Source organism: Mustela lutreola, chromosome X, assembly GCF_030435805.1.
Source record: "Mustela lutreola isolate mMusLut2 chromosome X, mMusLut2.pri, whole genome shotgun sequence".
NCBI classification, from domain to species: domain Eukaryota; kingdom Metazoa; phylum Chordata; class Mammalia; order Carnivora; family Mustelidae; genus Mustela; species Mustela lutreola.
In genome coordinates, this window is record NC_081308.1 from 80170856 (window position 1) to 80194361 (window position 23506).

Consider the following 23506-nt stretch of genomic DNA (forward strand, 5'->3'; position numbering starts at 1 on the left):
CATTCATAAATCTGAATAAAGCCTGTGGTCAACTTTAGAATCTCATATGAGGTTTTGCTACCTCTAGTTAATCTACCTTTCCTGTCACTCCAAACCGCATCCTTCTTTCTTTTTTTTTTCTTTTCCTTTTTTCTTCTGTCTTTCTTTCATTTCTTTCTTTCTCCTTTGCAATTGTCCAGTCAGTAGCTATTTTATCATTTTTGTCTTTTGTTTGCTATAACCAATATGATGAAAGTGAATGGGACGCACTGGGGACAGTTAATCAGGATCTTAATGTGAGCTTCCTATTTACCCAGCTTGCACCCTTGAAACAATTTCCCCCTGTAAGATCTCAGCCATTTTCTGTCTCCAGCTACCTTAAGACACCTGTTTCTGCTCTCCACATCTGATTTCAGGATGCTAATGCATTCACAAGGAACACCAGTGTCTGAAGTCTTTGCTGAACCAAGGTGAAGTAAGAGATACAGAGTCTCTCCCTGTGACAATGCTGGAGATATCTACATTGAAACTACTGATTGTAATATGTTGAAAAATTATCTCCAAAATTTGTGTCCTCTAAAAACTTCACAATGTGATCTTATTCTAAAATAACAGATTAGAGGTATGCTACTGCAAACTGGGAAGCTCTAGAACCCACCAGAAGCTGGAAGAATCATGAAGTTTGTGGTAATTTTTAATGGTACCCTAAGAAACAAATACACTGATATTGCGCCAAAGATCCCATAAAACTGCCAAAACTGTTGACACCAACACTGATGATTCTTTGGCTTTGAATGTCTCAAGATTTACTCTTTAAACTGCAGCCTCCTTGCTAAATGATTCAGAGTTAAGTATCTTGGGCCTGGCCCAGAATATAGTCTAATATTCACCATGTTATACCTAGACTCTGTCCTCATACCTTGTCTATTTCCAGGATCAAACTTGTTTATCTTGATTCTTCATCTATATTTTTTCCCAGAAGAATCCTTAGACTCTAGTGTAATATAATGTGTCCCTTGTTTAAAAGATTTTTTTTTTTAATTTGAGATAGATGGGGTGGGGATAGTAGGGTAAGGGGCAGAAGGAAAGGGAGAGGATCTCAAGCAGAGTCCATGCTGAGCACAGAGCCTGATGCAGGCCTCAATCTCATGTCCCTGTGATCAGGACCTGAACTGAAACCAAGATTGGTCATTTGACTGACTGAGTCAACCAAGGTCCACTGGATCCCTTTTGTAGTCCTACCACCTCTGTAAATATTCAAAATGTGCCTGATATTTCTATATCCATTATCCTGAACATACCTTGTGTTGTCTCTTTAAAGAGTCTGCTTCTGGTCAATAATAACCCCTTCTTAGAAATATGGAGAAATATTGATACTCATTCAAGTAAGTCTCATGCAATACCAAGGGATGGGGAAAAGAGAAGGGTGGTGCTATTTCATTCTTGCTTATCAGTACACATAAATTACAAATGTTAGCTGCTACAATCTCTGTCTGGTGGTCCATGGTGGCCCATGGACTCCAGAAGAGAACTGTTTTTTAGTGACTACTTAGGCCATGATAATCTTTCTATTGCTTCTATGCCACATTAGGGCATGATATAATTTATGAGGTTGCATAAAGTCCCATATTAGACAAAACATATGACAGTCATTTCCACTCTCAAGTCATAAGATCTTATTATCCACATTGCAAAGCATTAGGTGAAGGACCCCTGTCTTCCTTGTTATTATAATTTACATACTTCTTGATTTTCATTTCTTTCCTCTCCAAGCTAAGGGGAGTATTAAGACTGTGAAAAGTGTCTCTTTCTCCTCACCACACACTGCTATGAATTAATCTAATTCAACATACTGCTCTCAAACAGCTTCGCTAGGGAGCATGTTAGTCATGTGGTTAACAGAACCAGTTTAAATATTTGTTAGCAAGCTTTAGAGTGGCTTTGAATGGCCTTGAAGCAATTTGTTACTTTCTTTACAATTGGAAGGGGGTGGGATTTCACACTTACTATCTTCAGCTTTAGGATTTTAACAGAAATTGTGAATTAAAATTTCCATTTAAAGTAAGTCAAGGAGGAGGATTCAAGATGGTGGACAAGCAGCAGACTGAGATGATGTCAGGTAGCAGGAGATCAACTAGATAGCTTATCAAACCATTCTGAACACCCATGAATCCAACAGGAGATCAAAGAGAAGAGCAGCAATTCTAGAAACAGAAAATCAACCACTTTCTGAAAGGTAGGACCAGCGGAAAAGTGAATCTAAAGCGACGGGAAGATAGACCACAGGGAGAGGGGCTGGCTCCCGGCAAGTGGCAAAGCAACGGAGCACAAAATCAGAACTTTTAAAAGTCTGTTCCACAGAGGGACATCGCTCCAGAGGCTAAACCGGGGTGAAGCCCAGACGTGGCCTCAGGTCCTGCAGGATCACAGAAGGATCGATGGTCTCTGAGTGTCGAGGAGCTCACAGGTATTAGAACAGGGAAGCTGGCTACAGAGATGGAGCCGAAGAGTGAGCTCTCAATTCAGGGTTACCTTGAACCGTGATCTGTCGCATAGGAGTGGATCTCCCATCTGAGTGGAGACCCCTACAAGATCCAGGGTGACCACCCTGGAAGAGCTCAGGGGTCTGTGGGGTTTGAAGAATCAAGGTGGGGCTCTGTGCTAAAGACAGAGAAGCTTGGTCACAGGCTGAGTGAGCTCAGAATGTGACCAGAGGCCAAGGAGATGGGAGTGATAGAGCGCTTTTTTCTCTGATGGCCCTCTGAGGAGTGGGGCCCCAAGATCTCGGCTCCTCTGAGCCAGATATTGGGAGACCACCATTTTCATTCCCTTCCTCAAGAACTCTACAGAAAACGTTCAGAGAACAAAAGCTCCCAAAAGCGACCCAAACGGACTACTTAGCCTGGCCCTTGGTAAGGGCTGTGCAATTCCACTTTGGGCAAAGACACTTGAGAATCACTACAACAGGACCCTCCCCCAGAAGATCAACAAGAAATCCATCCAAGACCGAGTTGACTTACCAAGGAGAACAGCAGAATTCCAGAGGAGAAAGCAAAGCATGGAGTTGATGGCTTCTCCCCATGATTCTTCAGTCTTGAAGAATTAATTAATTAATTAATTTTTTATTTTAATTTTTTTTTCCTTTTGCTAATTTTTTTAACTTTTACGCTTTCCACTTTGAATGTTTTCTTAACTAGCTTATCTTAACAATACCTTTCATTTTATTAAAAAAAATCTTTTTTGAACCTTCATTATTATAGTCATATTTTATCCTTCAATTTATCTAAGTTTATTTTTTGTATACACACAGGGTTTTATTCTTCTAAAAAAACGTGGGGTAAAACCCTTCTAAAAGATCCAAATACATGCTAAATCTAGCACAGGGCTTTGTTCTAGTCTCCAGCCTGAGGAAATTCACTCCACTTTGTTTTTCTTTATTCTCCCAACCAACTTATTTTATCAAATCTTTTTTTAGAAATTAAAAAACTTTTCATCTTTATAGTCATATTCCACCCCTGCATTGTGTTTATCCTTACATAAGTTTTTCACTTTTTAAAATTAAGGTTGGAAGTTTCTTCTAAGAGAACAAAATACTCCCAAAATAAAGTGGGAGACCCTGTTCTATTCACCAGTCTAATATATATATTTTATATATATATAATAAATGATATATATATCAAAAAAGATAAAATAAAAAATATCATATATCATAAAAAATATCTTGATATATATATATGATATTTTTTATTTTTATTTTTATTTTATCATTTTTTTCTTTTTTTAATTTTTTTCTGAACTTCTTTTTACCCCCTTTTCTCTCCCTTTTCTCTCCCCATGACCTGGGGTCTCTTCTGATTTTGTTAAAGCACATTTTCCTGGGATCTTTGCCACCCTTTAAGTATTTGATTTTCTCCTTCATATATTCTTATCTGGATAAAATGACAAGGCGGAAAAACTCAGCAGAAGAAAAAAGAACAAGAGGCTGTACTGAATCAATACAGATATTGGTAATAAGTCAGATCTAGAGTTCAGAATGACAATTCTCAAGGTTCTAGACAGGCTCAAAAAAGGCATGAAAGATATTAGAGAAACCCTCTCAGGAGAAATAAAAGCCCTTTCTGGAGAAATGAAAGAACTACAGTCTAACCAAGTTGAAATAAAAAAAGCTATTGATGAGGTGCAATCAAAAATGGAGGCTCTTACTGTTAGGATAAATGAGGCAGAAGAGAGAATTAGTGATATAGAAGAAAAAATGATAGAGAATAAAAAAGCTGAGCAAAAGACAGACAAACAACTACTGGACCATGAGGGGAGAATTTGAGAGATAATTGATACCATAAGATGAAACAACATTAAAATAATTGGGATTCCAGAAGAAGAAGAAAGAGAGAGGGGAGCAGAAGGTATATTGGAGAGAATTATTGGAGAGAATTTCCCTAATATGACAAAGGGAATAACCATCAAAATCCAGGAGGTGCAGAGAACCCCCCTCAAAATCAATAAAAATGGGTCCACACCCTGTCATCTAACAGTAAAATTTACAAGTCTTAGGGACAAAGAGAAAATCCCAAAAGCAGTTGGGGAAAAGAAGTCTTCACATACAATGGTAAAAATATTAGATTGGCAACAGAATTATTCACAGAGACCTGGTAGGCCATAAAGAACTGGCATGATATATTCAGAGCACTGAACAAAAAAATACATGCAGTCAAGAATACTATATCCAGCTAGGTTATCATTGAAAATAGAAGGAGAGATAAAAAGCTTCCAGGACAAACAAAAACTGAAAGAATTTGCAAACACCAAACCAGCTCTACAGAAAATACTGCAAGGGGTCCTCTAAGCAAAGAGAGAGCCTAATAGTAGTAGGTCAGAAAGAAACAGAGACAATATACAGTAATAGTTACCTTACAAGCAATACAATGGCACTAAATTCATATCTCTCAATAGTTACCCTGAATGTAAATGGGCTAAATGCCCCAATCAAAACACACAGGGTATCAGAATGGATAAAAAAAAAAAAAAAAACACACATCAATATGCTATCTACAAGAAACTCATTTTAGACTCAAAGACACCTCCAGATTTAAAGTGAGGAGGTGAAAAACAATTTACCATGCTAATGGGCAACAAAAGAAAGCTGGGGTGGTAATCCTTATATCAGATCACTTAGATTTTAAGCCAAACACTATAATAAGAGATGAGGAAGGACACTATATCATACATAAAGGGTCTGTCCAACAAGAAGATCTAACAATTTTGAATGTCTGTGCCCCTAATTGGAGCAGCCAACTATATTAACCAATTTCTAACAAAATCAAAAGGCACATCAATAGTAATAGAATAATAGTAGAGGAGTTTAACAAACCCCCCTCACTGAAATGGACAGATCCTCCAAGCAAAAGATCAAAAAGAAAATACAGGCCTTACATGACACACTGGACCAGGTGGACATAACAGATATATTCAGAACATTCCATCCCAGAACAACAGAATACACATTCATCTCTAGTGCACATGGAACATTCTCCAGAATAGATCACATCCTGGGTCCTAAATCAGGTCTCAACTGGTATCAAAATATTGGGATCATTCCCTACATATTTTCAGACCACAATGCTCTGAAGCTAGAATTCAATCACAAGAGGAAGTTTGGGAATAACCCAAATTCATGGAGACTAAGAGCATGCTCCTAAAGAATGCATGGGTCAACTAGGAAATTAAAGAAGAATTGAAATAATTCATGGAAACAAATGGTAATGAAAACACAACAGTTCAAAATCTGTGGGACACAGCAAAAGCAGTCCTGAAAGGAAAGTATAAAGTGATACAAGCCTTTCTCAAGTACCAAGAAAGGTCTCAAATAGAAAACCTAACCCTACACCAAAAGGAGCTTGAGAAAGAACAACAAAGAAAGCCTAAACCCAGCAGAAGAAGAGAAATCATAAAGATCAGAGCAGAAATCAATGAAATAGAAACCAAAAAAAAAAAAAAACAGTAGAACAAATCAATGAAACTATGACCTGGTTCTTTGAAAGAATTAATAAGATTGATAAACCCCTGGCCAGACTTAACAAAAACAAAAGAGAAAGGACCCAAATTAATAAAAACATGAATGAAAGAGAGATCACAACCAACACCAAAGAAATAGAATTATAAGAACATATTATGACCAACTCTATGCCAGCAAATTTTACAACCTACAAGAAATGGATGCATTCGTAGAGAGATATAAACTACCACAACTGAACCAGGTAGAAATAGAAAACCTGAACAGACCCATAACCAGTGAGGAGATTGAAACAGTCATCAAAAATCTCCAAACAAAAAAGAGCCCAGAGCCAGACGGCTTCCCAGGGAAATTCTATCAAACATTTAAAGGGCAATTAATTCCTAGTCTCCTGAAACTGTTCCAAAAAATAGAAAAGGAAGGAAAACTTCCAAACTCATTTTATGAGGCCTGCATCACCTTGATCCCAAAACCAGATAAGGATCCCTCAAAAAAGAGAATTGCAGACCAATATCCTTGATGAACACAGATGCGAAAATTCTCACCAAAATACCAGCCAATAGGATCCAACAGTACATTAAAAGGATTATTCACCACGACCAAGTGGGATTTATTCCAGAGCTGCAAGATTGGTTCAACATCCACAAACCAATCAATGTGATGCAATACATTAATAAAAGAAAGAACAAAAACCATATAATACTCTCAATAGATGCTGAAATAGCATTTGACAAAGTACAGTATCCCTTCCTGATCAAAACTCTTCAAAGTGTGAGGATAGAGGGCACATACCTCAATATTATCAAAGCCATCTATGAAAAACTACCGCAAATATCATTCTCAATGGAGAAAAACAGAACTTACCCGCTAAGGTCAGGAACATGGCAGGGATGTCCATTATCACCACTGCTATTCAACATAGTATGAGAAGTCCCAGCCTCAGCAATCAGACAACAAAAATAAATTAAAGGCATCCAAATCGGCAAAGAAGTCAAACTATCACTCTTTGCAGATGATATAATACTATATGTGGAAAACCCAAAAGACTCCACTCCAAATCTGCTAGAATTTGTACAGGAATTCAGGAAAGTGTCAGGATATAAAAGCAATACACAGAAATCAGTTGCATTCCTGTACACCAACAACAAGACAGAAGAAAGAGATATTAAGGAGTCAATCCCATTTACAATTGCATCCAAAACCCTAAGGTACCTAGGAATAAACCTAACCAAAGAGGCAAAATATCCATACTCAGAAAACTATACAGTACTCATGAAAGAAATTAAGGAAGACACAAGAAATGGAAAAATGTTCCATTCTCCTGGATTGGAAGAACAGATATTGTGAAAATGTCTATGCTACCTAAAGCAATCTACATATTTAATGCAATCCCTATCAAAATACCATCCATTTTTTTCAAGGAAATGGAATAAATAATCCTTAAATTTATATGGAAAAGACCTCGAATAGCCAAAGGAATACTGAAAAAGAAAGCCAAAGTTGGTGGCATCACAATTCCAGACTTCAAGCTCTATTACAAAGCTGTCATCATCAAGACAGTATAGTACTGGCACAATAACAGACTCATAGATCAATGGAACAGAACAGAGAGCCCAGACATAGACCCTCAACTCTATGGTCAACTGACCTTTGAAAAAGCAGGAAATATTGTCCAGTGGAAAAAAAGAAAGTCTCTTCAACAAATGGTGTTGGGAAAATTGGACAGCCCCATGCAGGAAAATGAAACTGTACCATTTCCTAACACCACACATGAAAATAGAATCAAAATGAATGAAGGACCTCAATGTGAGAAAGGAACCCATCAAAATCCTTGAGGAGAACACAGGCAGCAACCTCTGCGATCTCAGCCACAGCAACTTTTTCCTAGGAACATTGCCAAAGGCAAGGGAAGCTAGAGCAAAAATGAACTATTGGGACTTCATTAAGATCAAAACTTTTGCACAGCAAAGGAAACAGTTAACAAAACCAAAAGACAACTGACAGCATGGGAGAAGATATTTGCAAACGACATATCAGATAAAGGGCTAGTATCCAAAATCTATAAAGAGCTTAGCGAACTCAACACCCAAAGAACAAATAATCCAGTCAAGAAATAGGCAGAGGACATGAACAGACATTTCTGCAAAGAAGACATCCAGATGGCCAACAGACACATGAAAAAGTGCTCCATATCACTCTGCATCAGGGAAATACAAATCAAAACCACAATGAGATAAGACCTCACACCAGTCAGAATGGCTAAAATTAACAAGTCAGGAAATTACAGATGGGGGTGAGGATGCGGAGAAAGGGGAACCCTCCTACACTGTTGGTGGGAATGCAAGCTGGTGCAACCACTCTGGAAACAGCATGGAGGTTCCTCAAAAAGTTGAAAATAGAGCTACCCTATGACCCAGCAATTGCACTACTGGATATTTACCCTAAAGATACAAATGTAGTGATCCAAAGGGGCACGTGTACCCGAATGTTTATAGCAGCAATGTCCACAATAGCCAAACTATGGAAAGAACCTAGATGTCCATCAACAGATGAATGGTTAAAGAAGAAGTGATATATATATACAATGGAATACTATGCAGCCATCAAAAGAAAATCTTGCCATTTGCGACGACGTAGATGGAACTAGAGGGTATTATGTTAAGTGAAATAAGTCAATCAGAGAAAGACAACTATCATATGACCTCCCTGGTATGAAGAAGTGGAGATGCAATGTGGGGGGTTTGGGGGGTAGGAAAGGAATAAATGAAACAAGATTGGATTGGGAGGGAGACAAACCATAAGAGACTCTTAGTCTCACAAAACAAACTGAGGGTTGCAGGCGGAGGGGGGTAGAGAGGGGGTAGTGGGGTTGTGGACATTGGGGAGGGTATGTACTATGGTAGTGCTGTAAAGTGTGTAAACTTGGCAATTCACAGACCTGTACCCCAGGGCTAATAATATATTATGTATTTATTTTAAAAATTTTAAACAATTATTTAAAAAGAAAGAAAGAAAGACAAAAACCATATGATTTCACTCATATGTGGAATTAAAGAAAGAAAACAGATGAACATATGGGAAGGGGAAAAAAGAGAGGAAAGCAAACCATAAGAGACTGTAGAGAACAAACTGAGGATTGATGGAGGGGTGGTAGGCGGGGAATGGGTTAAATGGGTGATAGGTATTAAGGATGGCACTTGTGTTGAATGTGATTAAACTCTACTCCTAAAACTAGTATTACATTGTATCTTAACTAATTAGAACTTAAATAAAAATTTGGGAAAAAATAAAGTGAGTCAAAATTCCACTATTAATTATAGTCTTCCCCTCAAGTATAGTAAAAGTGCAGGCATTTCCCTATCTCTTATCTGTTGCCTTAGGAACACTGTGATTCCAAGACAAGAGAGGGTCCTTTCTAGCACCTTGAAACACAGATCTACTGTGGTCTTAGGTAGATAGCACAATGGGACAGACCAAGGGAATTACTGGGAAGAATATTGGGTAAAAAAGGAGAGGGTGTGTTTCAGTGCATGATATGGCAAACCAAGGCTATGTGATTAAGTTCCTCCCATTTTTGTAGTCATCGGGCAATGTAAAATCAGTTGTTACCACAAAATTCCAGAATAAGAATCAATAGTTTCTGTGGCTCAGGTATAGAAATTCCTCAGGATCTTGCAGAGATACATAAAGGACAAGAGATTGACAACATACAAGGTAATAGACTTCTTTGAAACTGGTCTGTTCATACTGCAGGCCACCCTATTCTTTTGAGGGAGTATAATAACCTGTTACATGGAAGCAACTCCCAAATAAGATTCAATTAAACAGATGAATTTTTATTTCAAAGTAGGTTTAAAATCATGAGTTAAATAGTTCTTTCCGATTAATATCCTGGAATCTCAAAGGCAAATTCATGTGTTCTGCCTCTGGATGGGGTAGGAATTGAGGCTATAAATATTTTTAATTATAGAATGAAAAAGGGGATATATTTGTTATAATATGCAGCAGTCATAAAGTTCACATCTGGATTTAACACTTTTTACATATATTAAGTTAAAAGGGAGAGCTATACTAGTTCTTACTTTGTAAGAAAATACGAAGGAATAGAAGGTATAGAACAAACTGCTTATGTTGAAGCTTAAGCAAAAGAAACATGGGCTCAAATGTGTCCAGGTCACTGCAATAGGAAAAGGCATAAACCAAAGTTCTTTCTCGAGTAAATTCAAGAACCCCTTGAATTTTTCTTGTATATATACCCTTTGCAATTTCCATGGATCAGATATGATAATATTCCTTTCATAAATTTAGGATGATAAAACACTGTCTTCCTACCAAACAGTCAAAAGCACTTTATATTTGGGCTTCTGTGTAGTCTAGTATGCAGATTAAAAACAAATTAATGTGTTGAAATATTTTCAGAGTTCTTACTCATATGACTACAGTAATGATCCTATTCTCCAAAGAGTTCCTTGATTATGATTTTCTAGAACAGCGTTCCTCCTAGATTATTCCCAGAATGGCCTTAAGTCACTCAACTTTATGACACACTGCTCCTTTTGTGTTCACTCCACATCCTATGCAAATACAGAAACACCTTGGTCATTGCCCCAAATTTCCTTTTCAACCTCTTCTACCCTCAATCCTAGAAATTCTCTCAAATGAAAGTAACTCTGATTTGCATTTTGGGATTTCCTGGAATGATTGTAAGGGAGAATAAATTGAAATTGGGAGTTATTTTTTATTTTCTTCTATCTTCTTATAAATTTTTATGAAATGTACATGAGTAATGCTGGTAAATACCAATTCACAGCCTGTTGCTGACATTTGAGCACTGGGTGTTTAAAGTGACTAGAAATAATCCCAAATAACACCACCCCACTTGCTCCATACCTGTCAAATCAGGATAATTCCAGTAGCCAATTCACTTCTTTTTTTATTTGAATATAGTTGGCACACAATATTACATTAGTTTCAGGTATACAACTTAGTGATTTTATAAGTTTATACATTATGCTATGTTCACCACAAGTGTAGCTACCATCTGTCCCCCTTCACCTATTTTGTTCAATTTCCTCGCCTCCCTCCCTTCAGGCAACCATCAGCTTGTTCACTAGTTTACCTTCTACAGTCTTTTATAGAAATTCCAACTTGACAGATAACATGCCAATTTTTCACCTAAAAGCCATTATCTCTGCTCTTCTTCTTGAAAAATAGAATTTGACTTTTTCAGGAAGTAGACAGAAATCCCTTAATCTCAAATTAAAGTAGACCTTAACCCAGCCCCAAAGGATCAACCAATTGCTCCAGTCATTTGAATTCTATTTTCCTCCATAAGTAATTTATCTAGAATTGGGCCCAGAGCTGATTGAATTCTGAAGACCAAGCAAGGTATAAAAGGGAGGGCTGTTTCTAATAAACATTTTGCCTGCTGGTAGATGAGACATAAGAGGGTGGCTTGCTGACGCCATTCGTTATCCCTTCTTCCAGATTTAGATGAAAAAGAAAAGCCTACAACTCTGTCAGCCATCTAAGAATCTTGAGAAGACAATTGTGAGAATAAAAGGCCAATAGAGCAGGAATGAAAAGTCTGGCAAGGAAAGACAAATACTGTATGATATCTCTTATAAGTGAAATCGAAAAACAAAACTGAACTTAAAAAAAAAAAAAACAGAGTGGAATGGTGGTTACCAAAGAATGGATGGGGGGGATGGGAGAGATGTTGTTTAAATGTACATACTTGCAACTAATAAATTCATTCTGGAGCTCTAAGACATAGTAAAGTGATTATAGACAACACAACTGTATCACAAATATAAAACTTGCTATGAGACTAGATCTTAATTGTTTCCACCACTAGAAGAATGATAATTATGTTACATGAAAGAAGTGTTATTAAGGCTACAGTAGCAATCATATTGCAATATAAATGTATCAAATCAATATGCTGTATGCCTTAAATTTATACAATGTTATATGTCAATTATATCTCAATAATAATTTTAAAAAGAGTTGAGATATTTGATGTCACTGTTCAGCAGCTGAACCAATACTAGCAACTGTTTACCCATAGGCCAGCAGATCTCAAATTTATTGAGATCTTTCCAATCATACTTATTATTAAGGAATGTTAATTTGCTACTTTTGATAAATGTGCTATGGTTACATAAGATGTTAATATTAAGGGAAGCTGGATAAAGAATATACAGGAAATCTTATCTCTGCAGCTCTTCTATAAATCTAAAATTGTTTCAAAGTAAAAATTTTAAAAATTGAGGACCCTCCAAAAGCTTTCACTTATATAAATATATCCATTGATATTTATCAAAGTATAAATGAAAAAAGAAACATTTTAACTATATTTTATTTATTAACTCATTTAAATGCTAAAAATAATAATTTTGTGTTAATGTAAATAACATTTTCATGAACATTATTTTTTCCAAAACAAAAGTAAAGTTAATGAGAGGAGTTATGATGCTTCACATTTCTGCAAATTTCTTTAATGTCTGGTATGATAGAAAACAGCTAGATTCCCATCTCCTTCTGTATTTAATCTCTTGTGAAATGTAGTTCTGGTTCAATTAAATGAAGAAAATCTAGCCTCACACAACAGCCATTTTGGATAATTATAGATATTTCTCTTTGATATTTAACTGAAATTCAAGAAGTGGTATTTTTTAAAAAGGTTAGTTGCACCATGGAATCAGAAACTGTCTAAATGAGCTTTTCATGCTCTGATACATTAAATTCTGTTTTCCTATCTTACATTTTGAATGGATCTTCTACGCACTCATAATTTTGTACCATAATATATTCACTTGCCATCTGGAAAATACTGGTTCACTGAATTTTATGCAGAACTTTCAACTGATGACACATTTCATTTTACAATATTAAAAAAAATCACAGTTTTTGTTAATATCACCACTGATTTCATCAGAAAAGTCTTTCAGCTGGGAAGCTGACAAGTTCAGGAAAGCAGATATAAGTTTTCCAAAACTCCAAGGAAAGTGAAAATGTTATTATTGGTAACAAATACTTTGAGTCATTTTCCCTAATATGACAGGTTCGTTTTGTTCTTTTTCAAGAAAATATTTGCTATATATCCAAGTCTGTATAACCACAGTTTGCCTGTTAAAAAAAAATGATATTTCTTGAAAAAAATAACCAATTCAGCTATTACTCAATTTCACATGCTCTTTTTCTGGAGACAACCATTAAACACCAGTATGTAGCAGAATTTTATGCAAACTCTCCACTTATTCCCATAGATTATTAAGATATGTACTCAACGTTTGAGATTTAATAAAATTCACATTTTTTTACTGCTTCCTCAAGAGCTTTCTAAAGTGGAACAAGTTTTATTTTTCTTCAACTGCATGGCAATGAAGAATACAATGACTACTGCTACTACAATATGGTGCTACTTTGTTGATTTGTGTGTTTCTTAACACAGTGTTTATCTTGCATTTTAAATGGATCATTTACCCACAGTTTAACATTCCATTGCTTTAGCATGAACAGTACAAATATCAACAAAGTGAAAAAGGCAAATAGTATCTTAGAACTATTATTAAAACAGTATTTTACCTTGGAGAAATCTGAAAGAGTCTCAGGAACCTATAGAGGTTCATGGACCATACTTTGAGGACCATATTTAGACTTAAGCAAGAAAAATAACTTTAATTTCCTTTATCTACTCTTAATTAGTTTGTACTTAATTACTTGCACTTAAGGCAAAAAGTTCTGACTTTTTGAGTCAGAAGATGAGTCTCTTCTTGTTTGAAGCCAGAGATAATTCACTGCTCAAAGTTCTGTGGCCTTTTCCTAACAAGTCCATGAGGGCTTTACTTCTCTAAGTATTGGAACAATAGCAAGAAACTTTCAAACTGCATGCAATAGGAAAGCTTTGAAGTATTTTCTATGATCTAATTTCTTTTTTTTTAAGATTTTATTTATTTATTTGACAGAGAGAGAGCTCACAAGTAGGAAGAGAGGCAGAAGGAAGCAGGCTCCCTGCCGAGCAGAGAGCCCGATGTGGGGCTTGATCCCAGGACTGTGGGATCATGACCCTAGCTGAAGGCAGAAGCTTTAACCCACTGAGCCACCCAGGTGCCCTTCTATGATCTAATTTCAAATAGGAATCTTGAATGATTAATTACTGAACTGTAATTCTACTCATTTCCATAAGTGTGTTAAGAAAGTCTTCCTTGGCATTATTACTTCTTCATGTTAGAGAAGATGCTTGTTTTAAAAGAGTTGAGTTAGAAATAGGAACAAACCTCTCCCAAAGGTGTGGCACTAGGGATCTTGTACACAAGGTATGACACGTTTCAATTTGAAGAAGAAAAAGACCCAAGAATAAGGACAAGTTTCTCTGTATTTCTATTTTGAGGACATATTGCAACAAGAATGTTGGTTCCATTCTAATGTATTTTATAGTTTGGTTGTGTTAAAGAAAGTCACTTAGTATTCTAAATCCCCCTTCACTGCAATATTTAACTATAACTCTTCAAATATTTGAACACATGTTTTATATAATAAAACCTTTAGGTAACACAGGGAGAGGCTTGAGAGATTTAAAGACAGAAAAATAAATTTGACTAGAGGCTAAAAGTAAGAAAAAGAACTTAAAAAAAGACTAGGAGATTCTTATGCTCTGATATAGTAACCAGAAAAATAAAACTCTTTAGTAATGGAGAAACTGTGTTTTCAATGCCTAAATTTAATTGCTGATATTCTGATTTAAAGGATATAATTTCTTACTTTACTCATGAAAAGACAAATACTGTATGTTTCCACTTATATGAATTATCTAAAATATTCAAACATTATGCTAAGTGAAAAAAGCCAGTCACAAAAGACCACGTTATATTATTTCATTCAGAATAAGTTTTCAGAATACTTTCAGAAGTATTCAGAATAAGTAAATCTATAGAGACAATAAATTAGTGGTATGTGAACTATATCTCAATAAAGCTTTAAAACAAAAGGATGATTTCTTAACAAAATATAAAAATGATGTTCATATACATTTCCTATTTCCTTAATGTCTCAACAAAAGCAGGTTTTTCATCACCATCACCATATTTGAGGGTCCTTTCTTTAACAATCCTTGTCAGCCTGAGAGAGCTAAGACACTGGCTAGGTGCCTGGAGAAAAAAGTATCTGGCCACCCCAGTACCAAAAATACTTGAATTTGGGACAGAGTTGACAACATTGAATAATTACAATATAATGGAATAAGTTGCTGTAATGGTTGTATTCAGTGAGACAGAAGCTGGATAGGTAGGTTGAGAAAAAGGCATCGAGGATACAATTTGATCCATGAATCAAGGTCACAGAGGACAAAAATAAAGTTTTACATGGGATGATTTCTGGAAGTGCCATGGACTGAGTTAGTATAAGCAGTTGGATTGGATGGGAATAGGCAGAGGGGATCTTATAAATGAACTAAGAGAAACAACCAAGATAAGTGAAGATAAGAATCACTAGGTGATGTAATTGCAGAAAATTATTTTCTTTCTATTTCAGTGGATCTTACACACACCAGGTTTTATATAAGAGCTTCTTAAAGATGTTGGCTGTCAAATGAAAATAAAATTATATGAGTCTGTTTGAGTGTGTGTATGATTCACACATGAATAGCCATATCTATCATACTTGTCAAATAATCCCAATAAAAGGGCATGAGTTCAGGGAGCCTGGGTGGCTCAGTGGGTTAAAGCCTCTGCCTTCAGCTCAGGTCATGATCTCAGGGTCCTGGGATCGAGCCTCACATCAGGCTCTCTGCTCAGCGGGGATCCTGCTTCCCCCTCTCTCTCTCTGCCTGCCTCTCTGCCTACTTGTGATCTCTGTCTGCCAAATAAATATTTTTTTTTAAAAAGGTCATGAATTCTTTGGGACCTCTTGGAAGCACTTCTCCCGAGGGAAGAAGGATCCAGAAGTATTGTCTTAGTCTTCTAAAGTGTGCAGTGATATTGAGTAAAGCAGAGAACCTGTAATTTATAACTGACCCCACTCCCAACTTGATTCATGGTTAAATTCTAAACTCTGAAGTCACTGGGGATGTAGGTATCATTGATTGCATGGGTTCCCCTATAACAGTCAGTAGTCCTAGAGACAAATATGAAGAAGGAATAGCAGCATGTCATCTGGTGGAGGTGTTGCTACACTCAGAGGAAACCAAGTTGACCAGATATACACTGAGGAGTCCTTTGCAACCTTTCAGAAACACTTAGGGGAGAAACTCTAGAGAAACCTGAAGTCATGTATTATACAGATGGGGGCACGAACAAATTTTATGAGGTATTATTATTTATGTCATATCCACAGGCTGGTGAGACCTGAAAAAATGAGAAACACACTTAAAACTCCTATCCCTCTGGATCAGCTGCACATGATTTTATGGTGGAAGTGATCTTTGACCCGTGTTTTGAGCAGTACAAAGTGCTTAACACTTAGAAAGATGGTCCAAAGGGCATTTCAGATTAGAACAGAGGGGCTATGTACAAAAACAAAGGTACTGACTATGCCTATTCACAAGGAGCAATTTGTGTGGACCAAGTGTTTTCCATTTTGTATGGCTATTCAAGTACTTAGTAGGGATCTTGCCATTTGACTACAGTCACCAACTGAGAGCAGCTCAAATATTTCTTGTAACTGTTGAAATCATTAAAATGTTACAATTGAAAAGAACCACCCTATTCTCAACTCCCCACCCCACCAAGAGCAAGGGATAATTGCAAAAGGTATTAGTAAGCTAAAGGCTCACAAACACCTTGTTTGAGGGGTGCCCAGGTGGCTCAGTAGGTTAAGCCTCTGCCTTTGGCTCGGGTCATGTTCTCAGGGTCCTGGGATTGAGCCCCACATAGGGCTCTCTGCTTAGTAGGGAGCCTGCTTCCCACACCCCCTGCCTACTTGTGATCTCTGTCTGTCAAATAAATAAATAAATAAATAAATCTTTAAAAAAAAAACAACACCTTGCTTGAATACAACATCTGTTTTCTCATGTAAACATAGAGGAGCTAAAAATCCCTATAAACTTTAGAAGGCTGAAAGAATACTAAAAATCAAGTTAGCAGGTCATAACGATTTCTTTTTTTAATCTAATAGTTGACTAATCCAACATACAAGGAAGACAGAAGTTGTCTATATAATTCCTTGGACAGAAAGCTGCCTGTATAATTCCTTGAGGTTCAGATAGCATTTGTACTTATAAGAAAAAAGAAAATAGCAGTGAGAATGTTAATATTTACTTGTTAGCAGATCACATTGTTTAATTCCAACACATAAATGTCATGATAGAATCTACAAACTGAACATTGTGATTTTAATTTAGATTATTTCATGTCACTTTTCAAAACTTATTTCTTTCACACTGTCTCAAATAAGTGGGTGAATTTACTTGTCAGAAGTTATAAAATTAAGAAAAGAGAAATTATAAAAGTAGAATTAAATATATATAAACAAGTAAAATGACCTTGTGTTAGTGTCATCAAATAACCTAGAGCAAGCACTGAATACAGTACCAAATGTGATTTCTTTGACAACCCAGGTCAAAAAAAAAAAAAGACAACTCTAAAATTTAGTAAACAGATTAAAAATAAAAACATAAGATTTCTTATGTTTCCAAAGAGATTTGACTGTGGCAGTTTTTCAAAGATTATAAATGAAAATATTGGTAAAATACACAAGAATGGTTATCTATGAAGATAGGTACATTATATTTAGCCTTTCCATTGTTACAGTATCAAAACTTCATTGTTATCAAAATTAAATACCAAAAAAATTTTATGTCAAAGCTAAAATAGTCACTAATATTTCCTTTTTAGTACCTTTGATTTTAAACAATGCTTAGGTTCATAGAGTCACATCACCCAGGCACACTTTCATCATGTTTCATGTATTACACTTAAAATAAAATTTATGTGTTATGCATATTGCCGTAAAACTCTAAATTAGTATGACCTACACAAAGAATAGTTGGAGTTGTAAAGTATAAGGCCTTACCCTTGAAGGACTTATGATCTGATTGAGGAGATAAGATTACACTAAATGTGCAACATATGACCGTACCCTTATATCAAATGAGTGTGACAGCAGTAACAGCCATAGGAACTAAAAGGGCAGTCTGAGGGACGAAGGCAAGATTACAGAGGAGAAAGGGACCCCATTTCAATTGGTCCCCTGAATTTAACTGGTATCTCCATCAAACCATTTTGAACACCCATGAAATCAGCCTGAGATGTAAAAATACAGATCTGGATCTCTGCAAGCAGAAAAGTGACTGCCTTTGGCAAGGTAAACCATGCAGAGTAATGAAACTGTGGAGAGACATTAGAAGACAAACACAAGGGAGAGGGAGTCACCATAAGCTGACACCTGAAAAATGATATAACACAAGAGCACAAAATCAGAACCCTTAGAAATCTGCTCTAGTAAGAGACATGCCTCCAGGAAGGGAAATTTGGAAATTAAAAGGCAAAATTCTACGTAGGGCCTTGTGGTCTCAGGTTATGAGGGACCACAGAGTAAAAGGAGATTCCTAAAACAGTAGAGGGCCCGAGTGTTGGAGCCAGGAAGCAGGTTATGGTCAGCAAGCCCGGGAAAAGACCCTCAGCTGGGATTGCCAGAAGCTGTGAACCTGACAGCTTGATATATGCTCTTTTCCTTGAAAGGTCTGAAAAAAAATGTGAAACTTGTGCTCACCATTGGGCAAAAACTTACAGAGCAATAATGGCCAGGAAAAGGCTTTAGGACAAAACCTAGACCTGATTCCAGAGCTTTGGGTGCACACTCAAGCCAGCAGCCATTCCTGGTTTTAGAAGTACAAAGGGCAGAGGCTCTCTTGGGCTCCTGAAAACATTTCTAATAGAGTAGCTTTGGGCATGCACAGCAGGAGGCTGCAATTTTCAGAGGTGCAAAGCAGAAGGGGAGACTGTCCTGGAGAGCTGATTAAAGAGAATAGACTACAAATTTTCTACTCTGGGCCAGAAGTTTGGCTGCAGCCACTTTTGCACTGACCCTGAAGAGGCACGGAAGGGGTGGGGGTAGGGGAAAAAAAGTCTGATTTCTACTGAGCCCATCCCCTAGACAGGGAGTGGGGCAACTCCAACACAGGCAGGTTGCCTGAGAAACAGTGTGGCAGACCCCTCCCCCAGAAGACAGCCTGGAAGAACAGATGGAAGACAAAACTTTGGATCATATAAAACTGTAAAATCCCAACACCAGGGGAAAACTATATATTGACTTCCAGGTGTGGCCTCACATCCTGATTATTTTTTAGATATAATTATCCTTCTCTTTTCTTTCTTTTTTTCCTTCTCTCATGCTGTTTTCCCTTGCTGTATTTTTCTTTATACCTCCTCCTCATTTCAACTGGATGCCTATTATACCAACTCATTTTTTATAGTAGCTGTTTGAACTTGTATTTTTATACACCTATATTTTTATAGATATATGCTTTATTTTAGCCCATGTTTCACTCTATTCAGGTTTCCTTTTAATATATACAAAATTGACTTTCCTAAGGCAGGATGAGAGGAAGGAAAGAAGGAAGGAAGGAAGGTTGTATGTGCATAAAGAAGAGTAGCTTACCCCTGTTTGTGGGAGTCATAGGTGCTGATTTTGAGGCTTTTCTCTTCTTTATTATCTCCTTTCTAACTAATAATTTGTATCTCTGATTTCCAGATCTAGGAAGATGTGCTACCACCAACCACCTTCTGACAATGACTATACACCATATGAAATTTTTAAGTGACCTCAATGTCATACAACCCCAGTGGTTTTAATGTGGGGGCTATTGAATAGACAGTTCCATAGTCTTCCCAAACTCTGGATTTTTCCTTCTGTCTCTCTTTTGTCACATATTTTGTAGTATGTCTGCATCTGTGTCTGCACCTTTATCCCTCCTATGGAGATAGTAAAAAAGAAATATCAAACTTAGATACTTTAAGTCATTTGTAAGTGCACATTTTTCACTCAATCTTCCCTCCATTCCCATAGCGAGTTACAAGTTGCTGGCATAAAGTGATTATTATCAGTCTTATGGAGATTAATACAAGCAAAGCTAACAGTACCCTTCTCTTCTAGTTAATGCCTGCGATCAGAGATTTCCATATTTATAGAAAAGAGAAAGGACACAAGATGAAATCAGTTATCTTATAAGCTTCAAGAACAACCTAATCTCTTTCAAATATCAAATAGCAACTCCCCTCTCCATACTTCAAAACATTAATATAGAGTTGAGGATCCATATCTTCGACAAAACAGGAAAAAATATACAGTGGGAAAAAAGTCTCTTCAATAAATGGTGCTGGGAAAATTGGACAGCTATATATAGAAGAATGAAACTCGACTGTTCTCTTGCACCATACACAAAGATAAACTCAAAATGGATAAAAGACCTCAACGTGAGAGAGGAATCCATCAGAATCCTAGAGAAGAACATAGGCAGTAATCTCTTCGATATCAGCCACAGCAGCTTCTTTCAAGATATGTCTCCAAAAGCAAAGGAAACAAAAGCAAAAATAAATTTTGGGGACTTCATCCATATCAAAAGCTTCTGCACAGCAAAGGAAACAGTCAAGAAAACAAAGAGGCAACCCACGGAATGGGAAAAGATATTTGCAAATGACAGTACAGACAAAAGGTTGATATCCAGGATCTATAAAGAACTCCTCAAACTCAACACACACAAAACAGATAATCATATCAAAAAGATGACCTTCAACAAACAAATGGATAAAGATGTGGTCCATATATACAATGGAATATTACTCATCCAGCAGAAAGGATGAATACCTAACTTTTGCATTAACATGGATAGGACTGGAGGAGATTATGCTGAGTGAAATAAGTCAAGCAGAGAAAATCAATTATCATATGGTTTCACTTACTTGTGGAGCATAAGGAATAACATGGAGGACATTAGGAAAAGGAATGTAAAAGTGAATTGGGGTAAATTGGAGTGGGAATGAAGCCTGAGAGACTGTGGACTCTGAGAAACAAACAGAGGATTTTTTTGTGTGTGTGGGGATGGGGGGTTAACTGAGCCTGGTGGTGGGTACTAAGGAGGAAGGGCACATAGGTGTGGAAACCTTTTCCTTTCTTTCGAGGTTCTTTACTGGCCTGATAATTGATGTAAGACATTAAAAAAAAAACAAATTTCATGCCTTTGGGAGTCCCATAAAAATATGACCCTCAGGCAGTCAAGTAATTATGATGTATATACCTCAAAGCCTCAAAGGGGTGGAAGAGAATTCACAGGAAGATGAAAGGAGCAAATATTTGGTAAACAACTATTTGCTATGCTGTGCAGTTAAGTCTTTCTGACATTAAAAGTTATGTCTTCTTAAAATTTAAAATAAAACATATTTCTTCTTTCCCAGGTTTCAGCACCAAAAGAATAACAAAAGCTATCACTGGTAATAGCTCTTTTCTTTGTTCAGGACTCCTACTTAAATTAAGAGGGAGATTAAAAGCTCTTCCTGAGGGACGCCTGGGTGGCTCAGTTGGTTGGGCAGCTGCCTTCGGCTCGGGTCATGATCCCAGGGTCCTGGGATCGAGTCCCACATAGGGCTTCTTGCTCAGCAGGGAGCCTGCTTCTTCCTCTGCCTCTGCCTGCCATTCTGTCTGCCTGTGCTCGCTCTTTCCCCCTCTCTCTCTCTGATAAATAAATAAAATCTTAAAAAAAAAAAAAAGCTCTTCCTGAAATAATTCACATGCCAAAATGACACATTCTGAGGTGGTATATTCTGCTCTCCATTAAGTTCATCATGGGAAACTCTTTCTGTCTGTGTAGTATCCCATGGTTGACAAACCCGAGCTGAAAGTTTATGGAATGTGTCTTTTTTCATTCTTCATCTGCCCATATGGTCTAGACTCATAAGGATTGGTCCTTCTCCTAGAATGGCACTAGTAATGATTCTACAATGATGAGAACAATGTAAATTGTAAACTTGGTGGGAAAAGCACAAGACTGTGAGTTAGATGACCAAATTTGAGACATACTTGCCACTGATTAGTTCTGTGACCTTAGGAAGACCTGTATTTTAAATGACCTTTGAGTTTGTTCTTAATCTGTAAAGTGGTGAAGTGCTTACATGGAAGGCTGTTGAGAGGATTAAATGAGATGTTGGGATTTTATTTTAACCTATTCATTTCTACGGCACTGAAATAATTTTAGTGGACTAATTTAGGTAAAATGTGTTATTTATGTAAACATAAAAATGAGTTAATACCCAATGAATATCAGGTGACCTTTATTTTTGTGTGTGTGTTTAATTTTTTTAAATTTGAATATAGTTGACACATAATTTTACATTAGTTTCAGGTGTACAACATAGAAATTTGACAAGTTTGTACATTATACTAAGTTCACAACTGTAGTTACTGTCTGCCACCATACAATGCTATTACAATATCATTGACTATATTCCCTATGCTGTGCCTTTTATTCACATGACTTACTCATTCCATATCTGGAAGCCTGTATCTCCCACTCCCCTTCACCCATTTGAATCATCCCCTACACCCCTCCCTTCTGGCAACCAGCAGTTTGTTCTCCACATTTATAGCTTTAATTCTGTGTTTTGCTTATTTTTTCATTTGTGGGTTTTTTTTTCCATGTAGGAGTAAAATCATATGGTATTTGTCTTTCTCAGTCTGACTTATTTCACCTAGCATAATACCCTCTAGGTCCATCCATGTTGTTTCAAATGACATAATCTCATTCTTTTTAAAGGCTACATTATCTATATATAACCCACATCTTTCTTATCCCTTTGCAGATGACCTCTAGTTGGGTGAACCTGGTAGTGGGTATTATGGAGGGCATGGTTTGCATGGAGCACTGGGTGTGGTGCATAAACAATGAATTCCAGTACACTGAAAAAAATTTTTTTAAATACACATTTTTAAAATAAATAAATAAATAGAATCATATTTAAGATTAAAAAAAGAATAGTGTAATCTCGTCATTTTAAGTTTAGTGTCTTTTAATTTTCATTTCATTTCTATACTTTCTTTCGGTTCATCTTAAATAATTTAGACAAGCTTTAAGTGCATATTAGAAAGTATATGAATACCTAAATTGTATCTTTAGTGAATGTAGATTTGTTTACCCTCTGGAAGATTTAAAGTATGACTTTCACCATCATCCTTCCCTCAAAGATGTGGTGCCTGGTGTCACCAATTTGTCCTTTCATGAATCAAATTCATTGTTTCAGCTAGTTAAGCACTGAGCCATGAATGGAGCTGTTATTAAAAAGTTACAAAGTCACAAACCTGGACCAAGCTTTTCCACTTATATAAGGCCAGAGTCAGGAATCTGCCTTCACAGTCACAGACACATGTTGGAGTGCAGAAGTACCAGGGCGTTAGAGAAGACTCTGGTAATGCTATCTTTATAGTCTGAATCAAAGCCCGCTACTCTCTGAGCTGTACCTAACTTGAAGAGGCAGACCTTGACACTACAGGCAGCTCAGGACAAGGTAAGAGAGGTTGGAAAATCAG